At 54.0% G+C, this 17,606-nt stretch overlaps 1 pseudogene; it reads left to right on the top strand.

Moving 5' to 3' along the window:
- The first annotated feature begins 10,438 nt into the window (after positions 1 to 10,438).
- LOC138815724 (pseudouridine-5'-phosphatase-like) lies at positions 10,439 to 16,966 on the top strand (annotated as a pseudogene).
- Positions 16,967 to 17,606: the final 640 nt, after the last annotated feature.

Genomic DNA, 17,606 nt, shown 5'->3' with positions numbered 1-17,606 from the left:
GTCTGTTTCTGTCATTGTCCATCCCCCCTCCCCCCTCCCCAGGACTAAGTACTAAGTACTCAGCACCCCATTTCCCCCTGGCTTCCTATCACCCATCACCCTCCTCCTCCTCCTCCTCCTCTTCCTCCCACCTCCATCAGCCCCCCCTCCCCGGGATGCGAACCCGGGGCCGGAGCTCCTCACCTACCTTTCCAGGTTGGGGGGTTCACTGGAGATCCGGGTCTCTCGGTTGGTCCTGGGGGGGGTGGGGAGAGGGGGTGGAGGTGGCTTTGAACCACGATCCTCCAGATCTCAGCCTCCTGAGCAACAAGGAAGGCTTGGCGAAGAATATGCCAACGACTGTCACCACCACAGTAACAAGAACAACAATAACAATAACCATTGTGACAATAATAATAACTATAATAACAATAGCAATGACAATAATAACCATGACAACAATAACAACTATAATAACAATAACAATGACAATAATAACAACGATAACAATAATAACCATAATACCCATAATAGTAATAACCATGGCAACAATAATAACTATAATAATAACAATGACAACAACAATAACAATAACAACCATCATGACAACAATAGCAGTAACCATAATAATAACCATCACCATAGTAACAATAACAACAATAACAATCATAACAATAACCCAAACATCATGACAACAATTACAATAATAACCACAATACCCATAATAGTAATAACCATGACAATAATGATGATCATAACCATCATATTAACAATAACAGTAACAATCATGATAGTAAAAACAACAATGTCAATAACAGTAATAATAATAACTATGATGAGAATAATAGTAATAACAATGAGGAGGAAGAAAAGGAGGAGGAGGAGGAAGAAGAGGAGGAAAAGGAGGAGGAAGAGAATGGGTTGGACCAGCCACAGGGGGCGTGGCTTCATGGATGGATGAATGGGTGGATGGATGGGTGGGTGGGTGGATGGATGGATGGGTAGATGGATGGATGGGTGGATGAATGGATGGATGGGTGGATGGATGGGTGGATGGATGGATGGGTGGATGGATGGGTGGAGGGGCAGATGGATGGATGGATGGATGGGTGGTGGATGGATGGATGGGTGGATGGATGGGTGGATGGGTGGATGGGTGGATGGGTGGGTGGGTGGGTAGATGGATGGATGGATGGATGGATGGGTGGATGGGTGGGTGGATGGGTGGGTGGATGGATGGATGGGTGGATGGATGGATGGATGGATGGGAGGATGGGTGGATGGATGGATGGGTGGATGGATGGGTAGATGGATGGATGGATGGGGAGGAAGAGGAGGAGGAGGAAGAGGAGGAGGAAGAGAGGAAGAGGAGAAGGAAGAAGAGAATGAGGAGGAGGACAGGAGAAAGAGGAGGAGGAGGAAGAGGAGGACCATGACACCCTGCACCCCTAAGGTGGGTTTTCCATTACCTCTGGGACCTGGGACCCTTGTACCCCAGATTCCTGTGACCTGTGACCCCTGCACCCCCTGAACTCTGCACCCCAGGACCTTTGCTCCCTGGGCTTTTCCCCTCTGAACTTGGGGGAACCTAGGACCCAGGACCCCCGTGACAGATGCCCTCCCTCACCCCCCAGATTGGTGACCTCTGATCCCTGCACCCCTGAACTTCCCATTCCCCCTCTTCCTGACTCCCTCACCCCTGAACTTTGCACCCCAGGACCTTGGCTCCCTGATCTTGCCCATGTCCCAGGTGTCCGCCCTCCCCTGACCTCTGTCTCCCCCCTCCTTGACCTTTGAACTCCTTTGCTGGCTGCACCCCAGGACCTTTGCTCTCTGGGCCTTTGACCCCCTCTTCCCAGGAATCCTTGTGCTTTCCCCCCAATGAACTTTGGGGTCCTGGGAACCCCAGGATTGACCATGTTTCCCCCTGCATCTCCCTGACCCCTAACCTCTCCTCCTTGACCCCCAGAACCCCCAAATCCCTACACCTCCCCCTTTCCCCCCTCCCAGGATCCCCTGTACCCCAAGATCCCCTCACCCCCCTCCACCCCTCGTCCAGGTCCCCTCACCTGGTCTGTCTGTCTGTCTCTCTGTCTCTCTGTCCTGTATCTCCAGACAGCACAGCACAGCTTGCGGGCTCCTCTTTTATCCGCCCAGGCCCAGATGTCCCCACCCCGCCACGCTGCAGCCTGAGCCTCAGCTCCGCCCCACACAGCCTGGGCTGAGGGGGGGTGTCAGTGGGAAAAGGAGGGAGGGGAATCAGGGAAGAAAAAGAGGGGGTGGGGGTCGATGAGAGGGGGATGGGGAGACCATGAATCCCCCCACCAGGCCAGGCGGGGAAGGGGGGGATGCTGGGGAGGGGGAGGGAGAAACGGCCGAAGAGAAAGTTCTGGAAGGAAAGAGAGAGGAGGAGGAGGAGGAGGAGGAGGAGGAGGAGGAGGAAGAGGAGGAGGAGGAGGAGGAGGAGGAGGGGAGAGGAAGGGGAAAAGGCCGGACCTGTGGGCTGGGGGGCACAGAGCTGAGAAAGAGGGGGTGTGGGGGGGCGGGGGAGGAGGGGGGATAGACAGACAGACAGACAGAGAGGAAACGCAGCCAGAAAGACAGAGGAATGGAGTCAGAGACAGACACACAGACAGACACACAGATAGACAGAGAGAGACAGAGAGACAGAGACAGACAGACACACAGACAGGCAGATAAACAGGGACAGACACACAGACAGACAGAGAGGGAAAAATAGACAGACACAGAGAGACAGACAGAGAGATACAGACATACAAATATAGACAGACAGACAGAGACAGAGAGAGAGACAGACAGACAGACAGACACAGAGAGAGATGAACAGACAGACAGACTCAGAGAGACAGAGACAGACAGAGAGAATGACAGATGGACAGAGACAGAGAGACAAAACACAGACAGAAACAGATAAACAGAGAGAGACAGAGACACAGAGAGACACACAGACAGAGATGGAGAGACAGACACAAATACAGAGAAACACAAGAGACAGACAGACACACAGAGAGGCAGATGAACAGGGACAGACACAGACAGAGAGAGAAAAATAGACAGACACAGACAGACAGACAGACAGACAGAGAGATACAGACAAATATAGAGACAGACAGAGACACACAGAGATACAGACAGATAAATATAGAGACAGACAGACAGAGACAGAGAGAGAGACAGACAGACACAGAGACAGAGAGAGAGATGAACAGAGACAGACATGGACAGAGAGACAGACACAGAGACAGACAGACACAGATAGACAGAGACAAACAGATACAGAGACAGACGGACACAGAGAATGACAGATGGACAGACAGAGACAGAAACAAACAGACAGAGAGAGACAGATGAACACAGACAGACAGACTCACAGACATAGACAGACAGATGGACACAGAGAGACAGAGACAAATACAGAGAAACACAAGAGACAGACAGACACACAGAGAGGTAGATGAACACGGACAGACACACAGACAGAAACAGAAAAATAGACACAGAGTGATAGGCAGAGAGATACAGACAGACAGACACAGAGAGACAGATGAACAGAGACAGACATACAGAGACAGACATGGACATAGAGATAGACAAAGAGACAAATAGAGACCGAGAGACACACAGACAGGGACAGACAGACAGACAAAGAGACAGAGACAAATATATAGAGAGAAACACAGAGAGACAGATGAACAGAGACAGTCAGACACAGAGAGAGACAGACACACAGATAGAGAAAGACAGAGACAGACAGACAAACACACAGATACAGGGACAAACAGACAGAGACACAGACACAAACACAGAAAAATGGAGTCAGAGACAGACAGACAGACCCAGAAAGAGACAGAGAGACAGACAGACAGACACAGACAGAGACAGACAAATGGACAGAGAGACAGACAGACACAGACAGATAACCAGAGACAGACAGACACAGACAAAGACACAAATGGACATAGAGACAGACAGACAGACACAGAGATAAACAGACCGACGGAGAAACAGACAGACAGAAAGTCACAAAGAGAAATAGAGGCAGACAGAAATAGAGATAGACAGACAGACAGACACAGAGAGACAGATGAACAGAGACAGACAGACAGACAGACAGAGAAATAGACAGAGAAACAGACAGAGACAGATGGACAGACAAATGGACAGACAGAGGCAGACAGAGAGACAGACAAATGGACAGACACAGAGAGACACAGAGTCAGACAGGGACAGACAGACGTACAGACAGAACCATAGAGACAGAGAAACGGTAAAAGAGAAAAAAGGAGTCAGAGACAGACAGACGGATGGACAGACAGACAGAGACAAATACAGAGTGAGACATAGACAGAGAGACAAATGGACAGAGACAGATAGAGATTGAGACACACAGAGACAGACAGATGAAGACAGACAGACCCACAGAGAGACCGACAGACGAACAGACAGAGACAGACACAGAAAAATACAGAGAAACACAGAGACAGACAGACAGACACACAGAGACAGATGAACAGACACAAACAGAAACAGACAGAAAAATGGAGTCAGAGACAGACAGACAGACAGACAGACAGAGACAGAAAGAGACAGAGACAGACATAGCTAGCCAGACAGACAGATGAACAGAGGCAGAGACAGACAGATAGAGACAGACAGACAGATACAGAGACAGACACACAGAGACATAGAGACAAATGGACAGAGACAGAGTGACAGACAGACTGCAAAACAGAAAGAGACACAGAGACAGACAGAAACAGAAATAGAGACTCACAGAGACAGACAGAAAGACATAAGAAGGAAGGAGAGAAGGAGGGAAGGAAGGAAGGAAGGAGGGAAGAAGTGGAGGGAATGAAGGAAGGAGGGAAGGAAGGAAGGAAGGAGTGGAGGGAACAAAGGAAGGAAGGAAGGAAGGAGGGAAGGAAGGAAGAAAGGAAGGAGGGAAGGAGGGAAGGAAGGAGGGAAGGAAGGAAGGAAGGAAGGAGGGAAGGAAGGAAGGAAGGAAGGAAGAGGAGGAAGGAAGGAAGGAAGGAAGAGGAGGAAGAGGAGGAGGTGGAGCAGCAGCAGCCACAGGGGGAGGAGGAGGCGCAGGCTTTTCCCACATCTTGGTCTCATTTCCTGCTAATTCCTTCCAGATGTTTCCAGCTTCCTCCAGGCCATGATTCATGCGGGGCCTGCAGGAGAAAAAAAGCCACAGCAGCAGAGGCTTCCAGTTTCCCTGTGCCCCTCCTCCCCCCACCCAGCTGCTGTTCCACATTGCACACAGGAAGGACTCAGCCATCAGCACCCAGCATGGGTGCTGTGGGCCCCGAGCTCGGTGCTTCTCCTAGGCCCTGGGTTGGACCAGGGAGGAAGGAAGGAAGGAAGGAAGGAAGGAAGGAAGGAAGGGAAGGAAGGAGGGAAGGATTGGAGGGAAGGAAGGAGGGAGGAAGGAAGGAGGGAAGGAAGGTGGGAAGGATTGGAGGGAAGGAAGGAAGGAGGGAAGGAGGAAAGGAAAGAAGGAGGGAAGGAGGGAAGGAAGGAAGGAAGGAAGGAAGGAGAGGAGGAGGGAAGGATTGTGTAAGGTCCGCTCCTGGATGGCGAGCAGACTCCACCCTCCTCGCAGCAAAGTCTCCACCCAGTACCTGCGTTACCTAGGCAACTGGGACACCTGGAAGAGGTCACATCTGCATCCGCTGAGGTCACATCTGAATTTGATGTGGCCACACCTTTCCCCGCCCATACCCTACATAAGGCCTAACCCAGGCCCAGACGCTCTCTTGCTCTTGCTCTTGCTGCTCTCTTCTTGCTCTCTCTGTTCTATTCTAGCTCTCTCTCTGTTCTTTTCTTGCTCTCTCTCTTTCCCAGCCATGTGGAGTGCCAACCTTGCCTGGTCCCATCAGGTCTACTGAATAAGCCTAGCTCTTACCTGAATACCACGTGAGTGCTACTGTTCTTACCCCTCTCTCTGCTCTTCTCTCTCTCTTTCCTCTCTTCCCAGCTCTCTCTCTCTCTCATTCCCAGGCCTTTCCCAGCCACGTGGAGTGCCAACCTTGCCTGGTCCCAGCAGGTCTACTGAATAAACCTACCCCTTATCTGAATACCACATGCGTGCTGGTGCGGTTCTTACTCGCCTACCTCTTTTTAAAAACCTAACAGATTGGAGACAAGGAAAGAAGGAAGAAGGGAAGGATTGGACACAGGAAAGGAAGGAGGAAAGGAAGGAAGGAGGGAAGGAAGGAAAGAAGGAAGGAAGGAAGGAAGGAAGGAAGAAGGGAAAGAGGGAATGATTGGAGAGAAGGAAGGAGGGAAGGAAGGAAGGAGGGAAGGAGGGAAGGATTAGAAAGGAAGGAGGGAAGGAAGGATGAAGGGAAGGAAGGAAGGAGGGAAGGAAGGAAGGATTGGAGGGAAGGAAGAAGGAAGGAAGAAAGGAAGGAAGGAAGGAGTGAAAGAAGGAAGGAAGGAGGGAGGGAGGGAAGGAAGGAAGGAAGGAAGAAAGGATAGAGGGAAGGAAGGAAGGATTGGAAGGAAGGAAGGAGGGAAGGATTGGAGGGAAGGAAGGAGGAAGGAAGGAAGGAAGGAGTGAAGAAATGAAGGATTGGAGGGAAGGAAGGAGGCAGGAAGGAAGGAAGGAGGGAAGGAAGGAAGAAGGGAAGGAAGGAGGAAGGAAGAAGGAAGGAAGGAAGGAAGGAAGGAAGGAGGGAAGGAAGGAAGAAAGGATGGAGGGAAGGAAGGATTGGAAGGAGGGAAGGAAGGAGGGAATTCATTCATTCATTATTCATTTCCTCCATTCCCCCTCCCCCTCCCCCCTTCCAGGAAGTGTTGGGCAGATTTCCAGGCGTTGAGAAGAGGAAGCCATTGGCTGGGTTCTGGTTGAGTCTGACACACACACAGGAAATCCATCAGCAATTTGTTCCAGAAGCTTCTAGAAGCTTGGTTGGGGCGGGGGGAAGGGAAAGACAAGACCATGCACATGAGCTAATCATCATAATAAATCAACAAGAACAACAACAACAACAAGAATAGTCAAGGGACACTGGACCAGTCACCGCAAAGGATCATGGGAAGGGGTGATGTCATCATCCATCCTCAACTTCTCCCATGGAGGAGAATCCCAAGGGATGAACGCAACTGGGTCCCAGATGTTGGGGAGAATGGGGGGGGGAGGAAATAGAAACCAGCCCCAGCCCTGGCTTCTTTCTAGAACCTTCCATGGGTTGTCCTGGAAGCGTCTCAAGTCCTTAGATCAAACAGATCCCCTGGGAAAACCTATCATCAATAGACCATGAGAGGATCAGTATCAATACCAACACCAATACCAATATCATCAATACCCTCCTTCCCTCCCCCTCTCCCCCCAAAAATCATTCCTGGGCCAAGGAAGGGGGGTGGGAGGGTTGGGGTGTGTCTGGGTGGAGGGAACGCCTGCCTGGGGAATGTGCTGAGTTATTCTGAAACCTGGAGCTTTCTGGGACCTTCTGGAACCTTGGGGGAACTTTCTGGAACTTTCTGGATGGATGGATGGTGGATGGATGGGTGGATGGATGGGTGGGTGGATGGATGGAGGATCGATGGGTGGATGGATGGGTGGGTGGATGGATGGATGGGTGGATGGTGGAGGATGGATGGGTGGATGGATGGATGGGTGGATGGATAGGTGGATGGATGGATAGGTGGGTGGATGGATGAGTGGATGGATGGATGGCTGGATGGATGGGTAAATGGATGGATGGATGGGTGGATGGATGGATGGGTGGATGGATGGGTGGATGGATGGATGGATGGATGGATGGGCGGCCCCCATCATTGCTGGTCCGCTCACCTGCAGGTAGGCCAGTGCGCACAGGATCTTGGCGGGCGCGCAGGTAGCTGAGGAGTTCGCCACCAGGCACGTAGTCCATCATCCTGTACAACCAGCGGTCATCGCGCCACGTGGAGAACCTGGGATGGGGTCAGGGGGAGGGAAAGGACACACACGTGAGGTGCTAGGTGCTTGCTGATTATCCAGAGTCCCTGTGGGGAAGTGCTGGGTGCTTGGTACCTGTCCTGAGTTAGTAATAGGCAGGTGCTGGGTGTTTGGTACCTGACTCATGTAAACAGTAGGGAGGTGCTGGGTGTGAAGTCCCGTTCCTGGGTCACCATGGGGAGGTGCTGGGTGCTTAGTTCCTATCCTCGGTCTCCATGGAGAGGTGCTGAATGCTTAGGCTCAGTCCTTGTTCCCCAGGTGGTGGTGCTGGGTGCTTAGTTCCAGTTCTGGGTTACTCTGAGGAGGTGCTGGTTGCTTAGTCCCTGTCCTGGGTCATCATGGGATGGTGCTAGGTTCTCAGTACCTCCCCTGGGTCACCATGGGGAGGTGCTGGGTGCTTAGTCCCAGCCCTGGGTCATCATAGGATGGTGCTGGGTGCTTAGTCCTGGTCCTGGGTTACTCTGAGGAGGTGCTGGTTGCTTAGTCCCAGCCCTGGGTTGTCATGGGATGGTGCTGGGTGCTTGGGAATCATCCTAGGTCACTATGATGAGGTGTTGGGTGCTTAGTCCCAGCCCTGGGTTACTATGGGGTGGTGCTGGGTGCTTGGGGATCATCCTGGGGAGGTGCTGGGTGCTTAGTTCCTGTCTTGGGTCATTATGGGATGGTGCTGGGTGCTTGGGGGATATTGTGAGTCACTATGGGAAGGTGCTGGATGCTTAGTCCCCACTCTGGGTCACCATGGGGAGGTGCTGGGTGCTTAGTCCTGGCCCCGGGTCACCCTGGGATAGTGCTAGGTGCTTAGTCCCAGCCCTGGGTCATCATGGGATAATGCTGGGTGCTTAGTCCTGGCCCTGGGTCACCATGGGGAGGTGATGGGTGCTTAGTCCTGGTCCTGGGTCACCATGGGGAGGTGCTGGGTGCTTAGTCCCTGCCCTTGGTCACCATGGGGAAGTGCTGGGTACTTACTCCTGGATCTGGGGCACCATCGGGAGGTGCTAGGTGCTCAGTCCCCATCCTGAATCACTATGGGGAGGTGCTGGGTGCTCAGTCCTCATCCTGAGTCACTATGGGGAGGTGCTGGGTGCTTAGTCCCCACTTTGGGTCACCATGGGGAGGTGCTGGGTGCTCAGTCCCTGGGTCATCATGGGGAGGTGTTGGGTGCTCAGTCCCTCCCCTGGGTCATCATGGGGAGGTGCTGGGTACTTAGTCCTGCCCCTGGGTCACCATGGGGAGGTTCTGGGTGCTTAGACCTGGCCCTGGGTCACCATGGGGAGTTGCTGGGTGCTTAGTCCCCATCCTGGGTTACCATGGGGAGGTGCTGGGTGCTTAGTCTTGGTCCTGGGTCACCATGGGCAGGTACTGGAGGCTTATTCCCCATCCTGGGTCACCATGGGGAGGTGCTGGGTGCTCAGTCCCCATTCTGGGTCACCATGGGGAGGTGCTGGGTGCTTACTGCTGGATCTGGGGCACCTTAGGGAGGTGCTGGGTGCTCAGTCCCCATCCTGAGTCACTATGGGGAGGTGCTGGGTGCTGAGTCCCCACTTTGGGTCACCATGGGGAGGTGCTGGGTGCTCAGTCCCTGCCCTGGGTCACCATGGAGAGGTGCTGGGTGCTCAGTCCCTGAGTCACCATGGGGAGGTGGTGGGTGCTAAGTCCCTGCCTTGGGTCACCATGGGGAGGTGCTGGGTGCTTAGTCCCCAAAGCCAGGGCACCCAACGGCCTGGTTCCTGCCAGACCACGCCCCCCAGGCCAGCCATCCAATGGCAGCACGCCCAGGCCACGCCCTCAAAGCCAGACTACACAATAGCATCACTGTTGCCAGGCCACGCCCCCCCAGGACCAGCCGCCCAATGGCCTTACTTCCAAGCCATACCCCCAAAGCCAGGACCCTCAATAGCCTAGTTCCTGCCAGGCCATGCCCCCTAGGCCCAGCGGCCCAATGGCCTTACTTCCAAGCCACGCCCCCCAGCCCAGCCGACCAATGGCATTACGTCCAGCCGCCCAATGGTGTCTTTCCAGGCCACGCCCCCAAACCCCAGCGGCCCAATGGCCTCTGTTCCAGGCCACGCCCCCCACTGACTCTCCTGTCAGCTCCACGCCCTGCAGGCCACGCCCACCGCGACGCCACGCCCATCAGAAAGCCACGCCCTCCAGCGTCCCCGCCTCTTAAAGGCGCCTCGTCCCGGAGGCCTCCACGCACCGACGGTGACCCGGGGGCCGCCCGGGTCGGCGTCCTCGGGGGTCCTGCGCGCTTCCACTTCCGCTTCCGGATCCGGACGGCGTAGTGGTGGCCATGGCGGCGGCGGCGGCGACGCTCCGCGGCCCCGCCACGGCTGCATTTCCGGGCGCGGCCGCCGGCGCCGTCGCATCGATGTCATCAGCCGGCGCCAAGACGCGGGCGCGCATGCGCGCGCTCTCGGCGGAGCGCCACTGCACATGCACATAGGGTTAGCGGGGAAGGGGCCGAACGCTCCCAGCGGAGAGCCATTGCGCATGCGCAGAGGGTTCTTCAGCGGGGACAGGCTGAGCCGGCCTGGCGGAGCGCCATTGCGCTTGCGCACAGGGTTAGGCAGCTGGGAGGGGCTGAGCCAGCCTGCGCCAATGCGCATGCGCACAGGGTTCGTCAGCAGGGAGGGGCCTAGCGCTCCCGGCGGAGCGCCGCTGCGCATGCGTGTCCCTTGGCTGCTTGTTCCCACTGCCCTCCCGCGTGTGGACCCACGGCGCATGCGCACAGGTTGAATCGGCCGGGAGGCGCAGAGCGGACCCTGGAGGGTCGAGTTGCGCATGCGCACAGCGTGAGTCCTCCGGGAGGTGCCTAGGGGACTCCGGAGGATCGAGGTTCCGTCCGCATTGCGCATGCGCACTGGTTGAGTCGTCCGGCACCGTCCGGGCCGAGCGTGTGGTGCGTGCATGCGTGGGATTCCCTCGGTTGGTCTAGTTGGTACTGCGCATGCGTGCCACCTTGGGGGGGAGGTCCTCCGCGCTGTACCGCGCATGCATGAGCCAGCACGCCCCGTCCCTCCCTCCCCCCCCGCCCCCCCCCCCCGCCGAGCAGGAACACGCATGCGTGTGCTCCCCGGGCTCTGCGAGGTACGGATCTGCGCATGCGCGGGATTGGGCTGCGCTGCCCTGCAACGCGCATGCGCGGTTCCCAGCGACAGACTGACAGACACAGGGACAGTGAAACAGAGTCAGACAGACACTGGGACAGAGACAGACACACAGATGGACACAGAGAGACACAGACAGATAGATGGACACAGACAGACACAGAGAAGACAGAGACATGGGCAGGCATAGACAGACAGACACAGAATGACAGACAGAGAGACAGACAGACAGAGGCAGAGCCAGACAGACAGGGAATGACAGAGAGAGACAGACACAGGCCGACAGACAGAGACGGACAGACATAGAGCAAGACAGACAGACACTGGGACAAAGACAGACAGAGACAGACACACAGATGGACACAGAGAGAGACACAGACAGATGGACAGACAGACATAGGCAGAGACAGACACAGACACAGAGAAAGACAGACAGACACAGAGAATGACAGACACGAAAGACAGACAGAGAATGACAGAGAGACACAGACAGACAGACACACAGACAGACAGATACTGACACAGGCAGACAAAGAAAGACAGAACGAGACCCAGACAGACACAGGAGACAGAGACAGAGAGACAAAGAGACAGACAGACACAGAAGTCAGAAGTAGACTGATGACAGACAGACAGACCGAGACAGACAAAGACAGAATGAGACAGAGACAGACAGACAGTGAGACAGACATGGACAGGCAGACCAACAGGCAGACACAGACGAGACAGACAGACAGAAAGACAGAGACAGAAGTAGACTGACAGACACAGACAGACAGACAAAGAAAGAGAGAACGAGACACAGACAGACTGACAGAGGAGACAGACAGAGACAGAGAGACAAAGACAGACAGACACAGACATGGACAGGTAGAGACACGCAGACCAACAGACAGACTGACAGAGACAGACAGAAGAAGACACAGACAGACAGACAGACAGAGACAGAGCTTGACCTACTCCATTGAGGTCAGGACTTGGTTCCAAGTCACTCAAGTGTGAAAATGTTAATCCCACCCATATTTAATCAACATCCATCCACCCATCCATCCACCCACCCATCCACCTATCCATCCACCCATCTATTCACCCGTCCATCCATCCATCCATCCATCCACCCATCCACCCTCTGATCCACCCATCCATCCATCCACCCATCCGTCCACCTATCCATCCATCCACCCATCCATCTATCCACCCATCCATCCACCCACCCACCCATCCATCCATCCATCCACCCATCCATCCATCCATCCATCCATCCACCCATCTACCCATCTATCCACCCATCCATCCATCCACCCATCCACCCATCTATCCATCCATCCATCCATCCACCCATCCACCCATCTATCCACCCATCCATCCATCCACCCATCCATCCATCCATCCACCCTCCCATCCATCCACTCATCCATCCACCCACCCATCCATCCATCCATCCACCCATCCATCCATCCTCCATTGAGATGAACACTTGGGTCCAAGTCACTCAACTGTGCAAATGTTAATCCCTTCCATATTCCATCAACAGCAGGACTTGGGTCCAACTCATTCAAGTGTGCAAATGTTAATCCCTTCCGTCTCTCCTCCATCCAGATGAGGACTTGGGTCCAACTCACTGAAGTGTGCAAACGTTAATCCCACCCATATTGTATCAGGACTTGGGTCCAAGTCACTCAAGTGTGTAAATGTTAATCCCATCCATATTCAATCAACATCCATCCACCCACCCATCCATCCACCCATCCACCCACCCATCCCCCATCCATCCATCCACCCTTCTATCCACCCATCTATCCACCCATCCACCCATCCGTCTATCTGTCTGTCTGTCCATCTATGCATCCATCCCTCTGTCTATCCAGGTGTCTGTCTATCTACTCTCTGTCTGTCTGTCCATTCATGGATCCATCCATCCATCTGTCTATCCACATGTCTATCTGTCTATCTATCTACTATATCTATCCACCTATCTGTCTGTCTGTGTGTCTATCTATACATCTCTCTGTCTGTCCAACCATCCATCCATCTATCCATCTATTCATGTATCTTATTTGTGTATCTATCTATCATCTATCCATCCGTCTGTCTGTCTATCCACCTACCAGCCTGTCTGTCCATCCTTCTGTCCATCTGTCTATCCATCCATCTGTCCATCTGTCAGTCTGTCTGTCTGTCCATCCATCCATCTATCCATCTATTATCCATCTATCCATCTGTCTGTCTGTCCATCCATCCACCCATTTTTCTATCCATCTATCCATCTGTCAGTCTGTCTGTCTATCCATCTATCTGTCTGTCCATCCATCTGCCCATCTGTCTATCCATCTATCCATCTGTCAGTCTGTCCATCCATCCATCTACCCATCTATCAGTCTGTCTGTCTGTCCATCCATCCACCCATCTGTCTATCCGTCTTATCTAGCCATCTTTCAGTCTGTCTGTCCATCCATCCATCCATCTATCTAGGTATCAGTCTGTCTGTCTGTCCATCGATCCATCCATCTAGCTAGCTATCAGTCTGTCTGTCTGTCCATCCATCCACCCATCTGTCTATCCGTCTATCCATGTATCAGTCTGTCTGTCTGTCCATCCTTCCACCCATCTGTCCATCCATCTCTCTGTCTGTCTGTCCATCCATCCACCCATCTGTCTATCCATCCATCTATCCATCTGTCAGTCTGTCTGTCTGGGTGAAGAACTCTGAAAAGGGACAAACTTTCTAGAACCATCTCCTTTCCCCGGGCCGTTTGTGTGTGTGTGTGTGTGTGTGTGTGTGTGTGTGTGTGTGTGTGTGTGTGTGTGTGTGTGTGTGTGTGTATGTGTGTGTGTGTGTGTGTGTGTGTGTGTGTGTCTGTCTGTCTGTCTGTCTGTCTGTCTGTCTGTCTGTACATCCTAGACTTCACCGGTCCATCTGCCATGACCGTTGGATTCAGAACCTTCTAGAACGCGGTGCCGTCTCCACCACCCTATCTAGGACTCGCTGCCCAGTGCTCGGGACAAGATGTCATCTGCTCATACACGTGTGTGCGTGCGTGTGCGTGCATGTGGCCCAGCCGGTCGCCCTGGGAAACGCCCTGGGTCACCATGATGATGATGATGATGATGCCCGGAGTTCACATCCTTCCTGGGTCACCGTGATGATGATGATGATGATGATGATGATGATGATGATGATGATGATGATGATGAATGGATGGATGGATGGGTGGATGAATGGATGGATGGATGGATGGGTGGGTGGATGGATGGATGGGTGGATGGATGGATGGATGGATGGTGGATGGATGGGTGGATGGATGAATTGATGGATGGATGGGTGGGTGGATGGGTGGATGGATGGGTTGATGGATGGGTCAATGGATGGATGGATGGATGGATAGATGAGTGGATGGGTGGGTGGATGGATGGATGGATGAATGGATGGATGGGTGGATGGATGAATGGATGGATGGGTGGCTGGCTGGGTAGATGGATGGATGATGGGTGGGTGGGTGGATGGATGAGTAGATGGATGGATGGATGGATGGATGGGTAGGTGGATGGATGAGTGGATGGATGGGTGGCTGGCTGGGTAGATGGATTGATTGATGGATTGATGGATTGATGGATGGGTGGATGGATCGGTGGATGGGTGGATGGATGGATGGATGGATGAATGGATGGATAGATAGATGGATGGGTGGATGGATGGGTGGGTGGATGGATGGATGGATAGATAGACGGATGGGTGGATGGATGGGTGGATGGGTAGATGGATGGATGGATGGGTGGATGGATGGATTTGTGGATTTCCCCCCTAGGCCACCAAAGACCTAAGTTCTTCTCCTCCTGTCTCTCTGTCTCCAGGTGCAGAGAAGTTGATCCTCCACATACAGAAGCACAGCATCCCCTTCGCCCTGGCCACCAGCTCAGGGACTGAGTCCTACCAGGCCAAGACCAGCGCACACCGGGAGCTGTTCGGTGCCTTTCACCACGTGGTGCTGGGTGATGACCCCGAGGTCAAGGCCAGCAAGCCCGCCCCGGACATCTTCCTGGCCTGCGCCCACAGGTTCTCCGGACATCTTCCTGGCCTGCACCCGCAGGTTCTCTCCTCATCCCCCCCCCCCCCGTCAACCAGGTAAACTGAGGCCTCGGGCCTCGGGTCCACTGCATGGACCACACACAGAGAGACACACAGACAGACAGACATGGACGGATACACAGATACACAGACCAGACAGCCAGACAGCCAGACACAGAAACACACAGATAGACGCAGAGACGGACACAGAGACACAGATAGACACATGGACAAACCAGACAGACATGCAGACAGACAGACAGGCAGATAGACACACAGACCGACAGGCAGACAAACCAGATAGAGACACAGACACAGAGACAGACTCATAGACAGACAGACAGACAGACCACAGAGACACGGACAGACAGACACACTCCGATAGACAGACAGACACACTGACAGAGAGATAGACACACAGACACACAGACACAGAGACCAGACAGATAGACAGACAGACAGACACAAGAGACGGGACAGACACACAGATTCACAGACCTACCAGACAGACCACAGAGACACAGACAGACACACTGATAGACACACAGACAGACAGATAGACACAGACAGACGCACAGATACACAGACCAGGCAGACAGACAGACAGACAGAGCACAGAGACACGGACAGACAGACACACACTGATAGACAGACAGAGAGATAGACATACATACACAGACAGACAGACTACAGAGACACACAAATAGGCATATAGACAGACAGACGGATACAGAGACAGACACACACAGATAGACAGACACAGAGACACTTGGCCAGACACAGACAGACACACATACAAAGACAGACAGACAGACATAAGAGTCCAGACAGACAGATACACAGAACAGAACAGACAGACCGACCACAGAGACACAGACAGACAGATATAGGGACAGACAGACACACAGAGACAGACAGAGAGACACGGACAGACACACAATCACACAGACGGATGGACGGATGGAGAGACGGATGGACAGACGGCCCCAGGGGAACAGGGAGGGAGACTCCTTGGCACAGTGCTCACCTGGGCCACACCAGGCCCTGGGTGGGGGAGGCCTCGAAATCACACACAGAACATGCCAGTAGGCACGCCGTGGCTCAACGGTCATCTTCCCTCCTTCCTTCCCTCCTTCCTTCCCTCCTTCCTTCCTTCCTTCACTACTTCCTTCACTCCTTCCTTCCTTCCCTCCCTCCTTCTTTCCCTCCCTCCTTCCTTCCCTCCTTCCTTCCCTCCCTCCTTCCTTCCTTCCCTCCCTCCTTCCTTCCCTCCTTCCTTCCCTCTCTCCTTCCTTCCCTCCTTCTTTCCCTCCTTCCCTCCTTCTTTCCCTCCTTCCCTCCCTCCTTCCTTCTTTCCCTCCATCCTTCTTTCCTTCCCTCCTTCCTTCCCTCCTTCCTTCTTGTTCCTTCCCTCCATCCTTCCTTTTCATCCTTCCTTCCTTCCCTCCTTCCCTCCTTCCTTCTTTCCTTCCTTCCTTCCCCCCTTCCTTCCCTCCAACACTGGGCACCCGGCCCACCCCCCGGCCGACCTCTCACTCCGCGTGTCTCTCTCGCCCTCTGACCCCGCAGTGCCTGGTGCTGGAGGACACGCCCCACGGCATGGCGGTCGCCCAGGCAGCGGGGATGCAGGTGGTCATGGTGCCCAGCGTCCAGCTCGACCCCGAACTCAACGGCCGGGGCCACCCTGCTGCTGCCCTCCTTGGGTGACATACAACCCGAGCTCTTCAGCCTGCCCGCCTTCAACTGACCTGCGGACGGACAGACAGACAGACAGAAGGACACTGGACACAAGGCCAAGACCTGACCCATCCCAGGGCGTCCCTGACCTCTGGAAATAAAGGGAATGAACACAGGAAGTGCCTCACTGAGTCACGAGTGGATGGATGGATGGATGGGTGGGTGGATGGATGGATGGATGGATGGATGGATGGATGGATGGATGGATGGGTAAATGCATGGGTGGATGGATGGGGATGGATGGGTGGATGGGTGGATGGATGGGTGGATGGATGGATGGGTGGATGGATGGATGGATGGGTGTATGGGTGGGTGTATGGATGGATGGGTGGATGGATGGGTGGATGGGTGGACTGGTGGATGGGTGGACGGATGGATAGATGGATGGGTGGATGGGTGGGTGGATGGATGGATGGGTGGATGGATGGGTGGATGGGTGGACCGGTGGATGGGTGGACGGATGGATACATGGATGGGTGGATGGGTGGGCGGATGGATGGATGGGTGGATGGATGGGTGGATGGATGGACGGTGGATGGGGGGACCGATGGGTGGGTGATGGGTAGATGGGTGGATGGATGGATGGATGGGTGGATGGGTTGATGGATGGATGGATGAATGGATGGATGGAGGGGTGGGTGGATGGGTGGATGGATGCATGGGTGAATGGATGGATGGGTGGATGGATGGGTGGATGGGTGGATTAATGAGTTGATGGATGGGTGGATGGATGGGTGGATGGATGGAT

This window comes from Dipodomys merriami, unplaced genomic scaffold, assembly GCF_024711535.1.
Source record: "Dipodomys merriami isolate MVZ:Mamm:240054 unplaced genomic scaffold, mDipMer1.0.p SCAF_663, whole genome shotgun sequence".
In the NCBI taxonomy this organism is placed as follows: Eukaryota; Metazoa; Chordata; class Mammalia; order Rodentia; family Heteromyidae; genus Dipodomys; species Dipodomys merriami.
The sequence above is the reverse complement of the archived record's forward strand: the minus strand, read 5'-3'. Positions and strand labels throughout refer to the sequence as shown.